We start from the raw sequence: 6,285 nt of genomic DNA, 5'->3' as shown, positions 1-6,285 counted from the left end.
AAGGGGCAACACAAGATAAAACATGGAGTTGCCTGAGGGAGACATAGACAAGCAGGTATCTTCGAAACGTATCTTCAGAATAGTAATCAAACCTGAGGTTTACCCAGTTTAAAGAACTATGGAAGATTCTGCAACCCAATGGAGGCCTTAGGAAACTGACTTCCCCAGAACAAAATAAATCTACACTGCTCCAGGTGAGTTAATGGCTGTAGATAACCAACCTATTTCCATTGTGGAAGTCATACACTTTTGTGGGGCTTGTGAAAGTAGTGGATCTTCATTAGCAGCTCCCCTCCCACAAATTTTTGCCAGCAATGTTTTATCTTTGATCTCTTTCACACATAAAATGCTATTTCTTTACTGTTGGCATACGGACACAAAGCAACACTGGCCTTTCCAGGATTTAACGGCATTCTGGGAAGACAAGAGCTCATAAGAAGACAAGAGGTGCTGCATTGTGTGTCTTTCAATAGCAGCTGCCCAGGATCTGTCACTTTGTAGGCATTTCTCAGCATGCTGAATAAATGGCAGTTTATTAGCATCCATGTGGTGATCAGAGAGAATGGAGCCAACAGAACAAACACGTGGGTACATCTTGAGCTCCTTCACGCACACACACTGCAATTCTGTGTTAATGGTGCAGTATCAGAACCACCATTCATGGGGAACTTGATTATGATTAGCTGGAAGCTGATCACCCGTTTCAAGAATTCCTTCTCCAATATCCCCTAACTGCACAGCAAACAAAAGCAATTAGTCCAAGCTGTTTGTGATCTGGTTGAATTCCCACTGTCTTTATACCATCCTCCTGCTTCCATCTCACAAGAGTCTCACAGAGAGTGTAATCCAAGCCCTAGAACTATTAAAGGAGCTAATCCAGGAGATTAGCCTTGACCAAGACAGCATTTCTGTGGTATTCCCCTGCAGTTCGAGTGCTGACAAGTTGCCTAAATGACAACATCACAGCCACTAAAAGAAAGAGTTTAGGAATCACTTCACATGGTTCCAAGCACATCAAGACAAAAGTTGTCGCTGGCTGCTGCCTAGAGACGGGCAATATTGGTGCCAAGACAGTCAGCCAGGAGGAGGTTGCAATAGTCAGTGCAGGAAATGATCAGGAAATGAATGAGAGTTTTAGCTATTGAGAAAGATGTTATGGAGGGAGAAGGAGCATGATTTGGCTCCAACTTGAATGTGTGGGGAGAATGAAAGAGGAAGGTTGGAAATGATCCTCTGGTTATAAATCAGGGAGAAAGGAGGAAGAGGAAAGGACTAAGGTGGAACAAGAAGGAGCTCAGTTTTAGCTCAGGTTGAGCTTAGAATGTGATTGAGACATCCAGGAAGAGATTTCTGAGATACAGGTTAAGATGTGGGATTGGACAGAAACTGGAAACAAATCAGATGGTGTAGCTATTAGAGACATTTCAAAAATCATAAAATTATCTGTATTTCTCTTAGAGGATAAGACAATAATTACTTATGACACTGTCATTAAATTCATATGTTATTTCCCACAAACATTGAGAACATCCTATGGATAGCTGTACACTCTTAGAAAATGTGTAGGAATTTCTGTATTAGAGTTATGTGAAACTGAACCATCCCAACTTTCTTGTAAAATTAAAATCATTTGGTGAAGAGTAATTATTTAAATGCTATGCTAATCATCAATGGAAATTAGCAATCCCATTTTAAGCAATGCAAATCATAAGCAATTACATAGCATTATCTGGTTACTTACACTACAAACAGGAAAGTTAATTACTTCTACCCAAGACAGATAAATTTGCAGCAGGCAGAAGCTTTGACGCATGCTCTGTTAGCAATTCATGAAGATGCTTTCATCTCGCTGTGTTCTACAATTCACTCTGCTTTTGGAACAATGTTACCTAAAAATAAAATTTGGAACCAAATACATAATGTGTATTTATAATAAAACTATATCAAGAATTATTATACTCAGGGTCAGATTAAGGCACAGGCAACGTAGGCACGTGCCTGGGTCTCAACACCACTCACTCAAATTTGAATCATGATGGAGAGGTGGCAGGGCCAAACCTGAACAGGCAGTGGGGAGGTGTGACCTGAAGAGCCCCTTTATGCCCACTGGCAAAGGATACACCCAACAAACTACTGTCAGAATATTTAGGCAAAGAGTGTCTTGTAAGGGATCATATGATATCTGGTGACATGCTGGTTATGAATATCATTGTGTGATGTATGTATGGGTTGTGTGCTGGAAATATGTTCTTAAAATATGTTCTGAAGGCAGTTGACAAACAAACCTGCTCTAGATAAAGGAATATGGATTTACCTGCTGGCACAGATCAAGCTAACAGACAGATGAGAAAAGGGTATGACTTGATTACAAGCAAAGAACAATGAAAGTACATTTGCATCTAAGGTAAACGAAGTGATCAAGGCAAAAAAGGAAGCAATTTGACCAGAGGATGAAGAAGGGGTTTGGCACCTACACCTTGAAAAACAAGCAGCAGGGGAGAGGAACATTGTCTGGGCTTACTTTCCAATGGATACATTTCAAAGGCTTTAAGAGGGAAGAAAGGGGACTCCTTTGTTATCCACCACCCAGGGAACAAAAGGATCAGTGCCCTCTGATTCTGTGAATGGTGGATCCTCCAGCCTAAAGGACTGGAGATGCTGATAGCTTGATGTAAGTGAGAAAGGTTCTTAGGCAAAGATTGCAGATTTTTGGCATTAAGTATTAGACACTAGAAAGCATGTTATTTTTTGTTTTGTTTGTAACCGTATCTGCCTCTTTTTTCTCTTGCTCAGTATTACTTAAATCTATGTTCTTTATTAATAAACTTATTCTTAGTTTTATTATAGACCAGTGTTTCTCAATGACCAGTCCATGGACTGCACCAGTCCCTGAGATCTCCCTGAAACAGTTTAGGAAAGCAGCAAGCTGGTCCCTGGTATCAAAAAGGTTGATAAACACTGCTATAGACCATCTCAGTGCTGTGAATTAAAGTAAAGTGGGGTCTTCAGCTAACCTAACAGACTGGCGTGTGCTCTGTCCCTTTGGAGGCAGTGGACTTGGTAATTTCTGTGAGTGTCCAGTGATAGGGGCTAGATACTGCAGAAAGATGTCTCCGGGGAAATCAGGAACTGGGGTTCACTGAATGTTACCTGCAAGGCAAGATTTAGGTTTGATGTATATAATACACATTTACTTCCTGTTTACCTTTAAAACTTTTAAGGACTCTACTTTTTGCAGAGAGAGTCAGCCACATTGTGTTCAGTTCAGTTTTAGGAGAGACATAAACTCTGTTGCTCGATCATGATGATTTTAGTTTATTCCTATCTTGTTTTGTTCTTCTCTTAATCTAAAAGAGAGGACATTGTGACAGAAAGGATTTGCTTATTGTTATTAAGAAAAAGCATAACACAGAGTATGCAGGTTTGAGACCCATTAGAGTTGTGCAAGACTTTTGTTACTAAACCAACCTGGTTTTGTGTCATTACCTGCTGAAAACAGAGATCAATCTTGTTAAGAGATTCACCAAGAATTGGACCTATTTATGGTTTTTGCATCGTATACATGAAAAACTGAACATTTTCCATGGTCATGCTGCAAAACCAGGTGAACATTGATAGTTCTGGTTGTGTTTAGTTTTTGAGATTTGGACAGAGCTGGGCAAAAAATGGAAAATATTTTTCATAGAAAATTGTTTTTCATCAACTTTTTCTGTTCAGATTTGGATTTCTTTAAATCAGAAGCTCAAAGTTACATTTAAGAAGTGTGAATACATGAGGATGAAAATACAGAGGTTCACACTCCCATGTGAATGGCAGCCACTAAATTTCACACTACTTTAAACACCATCTTTCATCTTATAAACTCTAAAATTCTTCTGCATAAACTACTAAAGACCCCATGCCATTCCCATTGAATTCAATGGGAGTGTTGGCGCTGACTTTAGTTGGAGATTTGGCAGACCTAAAATGTATGTGCTTAATAGCCTAACAGGTATATAAACCAAAGAAATCTATAATAGGCATATAAAAACGGTGTTCAGGGTTTGTGGTCATAAAAGTACATAATAAAATCTTATGTTCTTTTGACATGTAAATACTTTTAAGATACAAACTATCAAGCTGTGGGAAGAAAGATTCAAAAATGAACAGTGGGGCTCTGAAATACAGAAGAGTTGAGGAGAAAGAAAAGATATGATACAAAGCTCAGAGAGAAAATTTGTTTTAACCATGTTGTGAAGGTGGGTATACATCCCTCAAAATGCTTGTTCATAAAGGGACCAGCCTATTTCTCCAGAGTAAGGAAAAAGAACATTCTGCTCTTTCAAAATATTGCCTTAAATTCAACATTAGGAATAAGTTTCATCAGATGACGAAGCAGTGGAGTTGCTAGCTGAACAGTGCTTGCGGCACTGCCTTCCCAAAACTAGCAAGCTTGACGTAGTCACAAAAGCATGAAGTGAATTCCAACTAGCAGCCCTATGATAACAGGACATTGCAGATGTGGGCTGGTGAGGCTGCTTCCTTTTTGAATCTGGACCTTTGACTCAGGATAAGAATGAATGGATGATCTTTGGTCAAGGCCAAAACCCCTCAGAAGAAGGTCTGTGGTGCCCAGACTAGTGCACTCTAGCTCCACAGTGCCAAATTTTCCACAGCATGCTGTGTCTGACAGGAAAGATATAGAAGAGCCCTCTTCTCTAGTGCTAAACAAAGGCATCTGATGTACATTGTTCATCCGGGCCTGCTGTCAAGCACATCAGCTGATTGTTGCTCTATTTGTAGCACACATGTCCATGTCCAGATGAACCCCCAGATATTTTAGTTTATACTATTTATTTTGGAAATCTACAATTCTACTGCTTCTGTGCACAATTGATAGTGTTACCCTTTTTTGATCCAAGCAGCGAGCCATAATTCAGGGTCTAATGGGCTGTTTAGTTAGGAGAAGAAGCTGATGTTGGAGTTAAGTATTTCTTTGATGCAACCCTGCTTATTTACAAAGTCCTGTTTCCCCGAACACAGCAGAAATAAAACAGCAGGAGACCCTTTCTTTGTTCACGGTTCCAAGCCCCTTTCCAGCCAGCATTTAGCCCAAGAAGCTTTCTCTTTTTAGGCTTTCCTCAGGACCATGTTCCCAGTGCTTGTTCTGGCTGTGTCCTTGGCTTTCTACTTTTTCTTGTGCTTCTGCCCTGCTTTTCTCTCCCTCTCTCACACCCACACCACTACTAATCGATGCCCTAGCCTCTGCAGTTGCCATATCAGTCTCTAAGGAAACTTCTTTGCCTACATGGTTCAACTTCTACTCAAGCCATGCCGCATGCCTGTGTTTTTAGCAGTGCTCCTATTGTTTCAGTTACCTATTTCCATAAAGTAGCTTAATCATGTCTTATGACTATCTTAAATGGAGGGCTGTTATGGCCAACAGCTTCAGTGAGGTTTCACCCAACCAAAAACTATAGGCTTGCTACTGAATCCAGAGAACACGGTGCTGGTTGGATTGGATATTGGCTGATATTTATAAGAAAGGACTATCGTCTCTGATAAAACGGTTACTGTCTGAAATGTGACTCTGCAAACAGCATCTTGGCATCCATATTTATTCTCCCTGAAATATTGTGGGTTTTTTAGTTTACAAGTCAAAACAAGACTTGTCTGACTGCCAGGACTGCAAGCTCAAGCTGGTATTTGAAAACTGAGCTGAGTTCTTACATCATCATTATCTGCCCCAGTTCTGGAATTTGTACTAAGCTGTTAGCTTTGTTGATGCTGGAGGCAAAATTGTATCGCATCACACTAACGACACTAGCTATAGTTAAGGAAGTAGTTTCTTGTAAGCCACTGAGTTCTAATCTTTTATGCTTATTATCAGCCCAAAGGTGATTTTTCCTTGTGAATATTTAGTTGAACTCTGCCTGGCCATTTATGTACTACTGAGGTACTAAAAAGAGGTAGTTTCTCCAGTTTTAAAAGTTTTCTTTGCATCTGGATAATATATCATTAACTTCTTTTTAATACTTCAGACTTGCCATGGATTTAGTTCTCCATCATGATATTGTTTTTAATACATTTGAAGGCAGTTTCATTTCTAAATAATGGACAATCTTGTACTATGCATGAGAAGTCTGGACCAAATCTTGAAATTTTTTCCCCCTCAATTTATTCAATGCTTCACATCTTCAGATTCCATTGATGACAGTTGGAATTGGAGGGACTTAGCAGGAACTTAGCACCAAACAGGATTTTTCCAAAATAAGGACAAAGTATCCCTACTCTTGCTTTGAACAA

This window comes from Lepidochelys kempii, chromosome 9 (assembly GCF_965140285.1).
Source record: "Lepidochelys kempii isolate rLepKem1 chromosome 9, rLepKem1.hap1, whole genome shotgun sequence".
NCBI lineage: Eukaryota > Metazoa > Chordata > Testudines > Cheloniidae > Lepidochelys > Lepidochelys kempii.
The sequence above is the reverse complement of the archived record's forward strand: the minus strand, read 5'-3'. Positions refer to the sequence as shown.